Source organism: Ictidomys tridecemlineatus, chromosome 15, assembly GCF_052094955.1.
Source record: "Ictidomys tridecemlineatus isolate mIctTri1 chromosome 15, mIctTri1.hap1, whole genome shotgun sequence".
Classification (NCBI taxonomy): Eukaryota; Metazoa; Chordata; class Mammalia; order Rodentia; family Sciuridae; genus Ictidomys; species Ictidomys tridecemlineatus.
Genome location: NC_135491.1, coordinates 6,583,233 through 6,586,473, shown reverse-complemented (window position 1 = coordinate 6,586,473; position 3,241 = coordinate 6,583,233).

Sequence of the window (3,241 nt, the reverse complement as noted above, 5' to 3'; positions counted from 1 at the left end):
CTGTAGGCTGGAGTGTCTCTATCCTGCGGCGTTTTGGGTGGCACAGGGTCTGGAACAGCGCTTTTCAAGAATTCTGGGAGGTAAATGGTGAGGTTGGTGTGTTAGGTGTGGGCTGTGTACCAAACCACCCCAGTATGACATCTAATAGCTTCTAGCAGCAAACACTAATCGTCTTCAATTCCCCAGGATCAGGAGTTTGGGGCCTAGTCCCTACTGGCCTAGGGTCTGTCATGAGGACACAATCAAATGTTGGCCAGGGTGGCAGCCCTCTGAAGGCTTTTAGCTGCAGGATCCCCTTGCAGGGTGACTGTGGCTGGAGTTCTCAGTTCCTTGCCATTGAGCCCCCATCGTGGAGCTACTTGAGCATTCTTACAACATGGCGGCTGATGTTCCCACAGAAGGAGTGATCCAAGAAAGAGCCGGAGGAGGCCACTAGATTCTAAACTCCTAATCTCAGATATCATATCCCAACATTTTGGCTACACTCTGCTAGAGCAGTCTTGAGATTCAGCATATGTTTACTCAGTGAGAGGGGAATTAAACGTCGCTTTTTCTTTTTTAAACTTTTTTTTTTTTTTTACTTTCTGGTACTGGGTATTGGACCCAGGGCTGCTTTACCACTGAACTATAAATCTAACACTTTTTATTATTTTATTTTGAGATAGGGTTTCCCTAAATTGTTGAGGCTGGCTTCAAACTTATGCTCGTCCTGACTCATCCTCCTGAGTTGCTGAGAAAACACCATGTTTTTTTTTTTCATTTTTTTTTTCATTTTTTTAGTTGTAGTTTGACATAATACCTTTATTTGACTTACTTATTTTTATGAGATGCTGAGGATTGAACCCAGGGCCTCGAACATGCTGGGTGAGTGCTCTACTACTGAGCCACAACCCCAGCCCCAGGAGAAAACACCATGTTTTGAAGGGGAAAGTACATGAAATTTTTTTCTTCCTTTTTTTTTTTTTTTCTCCTTCCTTCTTTTTGGTACTGGAGACTTACCACAGGGCATTTTACTACTTAGCTACAGCCTCAACCCTTTTTATTGTTTATTTTGAGACAGGATCTTGCTAAGTTTAGGGTCTGAGTTGCTGAGGCTCGCCTGGAATTTGTGATCTTTCTGTCTCAGCCTCCCCAGCTGCTGGAATTACAGGTATACACCCCCACGCCCAGCTGTGAATTCAATTTTTTATTTTTATTTATTTATTTATTTTTTTGGTGCTGGGGATTGAACCCAGGGCCTTGAGCATTCGAGACAAGCACTCTATCAACTGAGCTGTATCCTCAGCCCTTAAAATGTATTTTTAAGTTACTACAGTGACTTCAGGAACTAGCAAACTTTTTCTTAACTTTCTAATTTGAGGATGACTCTGTTTCAGAACTCTTAAACACCAAGGTCCCAGAGTGGGCTTGCAATTTCTAGAGATTGGCCTACATTTGTGGATGAAGTCCTGCATTGTTAAACCTTGCTATTCAAAGTATAGCCATTACTTTGGTGTCCCCAAAAAGCTGATGGAGATGAAGGCCCAGATCTACTGTGTCAGAACCAGCTCTTCATTTTGTTTTTAATGGTGCTGTTGCTGGAGATCAAACCTGGGCCTCACGATGGCTAGGCAAGTACTCTTAATTTGGCCATACCCCATACCCAGGATTGACCCCAGGGGTGCTTTGTCACTGAGCCATATCCCCAGCCCTTTGTATTTTGAGACAGGGCCTCACTAAATTGCTAAGGTTGACCTCAAATTCACATATTTGGCTCCACGTCTTTTTTTTTTCTCCTGGTACTACAGATTGAACCCTAGGACCTCTACAATGGAGCTGTAGTCCCAGCCCTTTTGGTTCTCTTAATTTTTTTTTTTTTAATATTTTGAGACAAGGTCTCAGTAAATTGCCCAGTCTTACATAAAAAATTTGTGATCTTCTTGCCTCAGCCTCCCTAGTCACTGGGATTATAATCATGTGCCACCATGCTCAGCCAGAATCCACTTTTAAATAAAATCCTAGCTGGATGCAATGGCACATTACCGTAATCTCTGCTACTTAGCAGATGAGGCATGAGGATGGCAAGTTCCTGGGCAACATAAAGACAGGTATGTCAGAATTTTTAAATCAACTGGCAGTACTGTAGAACCCAGTCTACAAAGTAGTGAATGACTTCTAGAGCCTGGGTGCTCATTTTCAATTCAGACCACAGGTGTTCCAGACATGTTGTGAGGCAGGGTGGAGACATCAATGTCCTAGGTTCCCTTCCAAATGAACTGAGGAAGAACTCTTGCAGTTCTAAAACCTTGGTGTTGTCTAGGTAATCACATTGCAGATTTCAGAACGTGGGTCTTCAGAATGCAGGATGGACAGCAGCATTCAAGAACTGCAATGGGAGAGTCACTGATGGACCATGAACTTCCTAGAGAATCACTGAGGACTGAGGGTGGACTACTGGTGTCCTTGAACTGTGGCCTTTAGCATGTGAAAGTGCAGCCACTGATGGCAAGTGACACACTTCAGTTTCTGGATTAGGCTCTCAAATGGGCCAAAGGCACCAGGATTGGCATTGTCCAGAGATCAGACATAGTGGACGGAGTATCTTGAAGGTGATTGATGGGGCAAGGATCATTTATTCCTTTAGCAGTAGCAAAACATTCGCTGGCCTTTGGAACCCAACTGCCCAAATTTGAATACTGGCTGCCGCCAAGCAAGTTGGCTAACAGCTCCCATCCTCAACTTTGTTTTGTGTAAAATGGGCTACTGTCACTGGGAAGATGAAGTGCTTTGAAGCATCTAGGATGGTGCACAGCTCCTGCTCTCCATGGCAGGAGAACCCAGGAGGCTTGGCAGAGGTCTAAGACGTGACAAAAAGAAAAGGCAGGCAGGAAAGATGAATAAGGACAAGGACATCAAAATGGGAGAGACTTAAAAATCAATGTCGGGGTTCGCCAAAATGCATGGGAGGGCAGGAACCTTACAGAGAACTTAGCACCAACACATGCCTAGGGACATACCAGCCTGTTCAGTATTGTCTGAAGTTTTTAGAATGGCATTAACCATGAACCTTCCAAAAATGGCCTGCCAGTTGTCTTTTTTTTTTTGAACCTTTATCTGGCCACAAACAGGAACTTGTCACCTTCTCAATGTGTATCTTGGTCCTGTAAGAAGGTGGGTGTCTGGAAGGAATTCAACAACACAGGAAAGATTCAGATCTACTGGGGAGTGTCAATAATGGGACCCTGGGGAAAAGAAGTTGGCA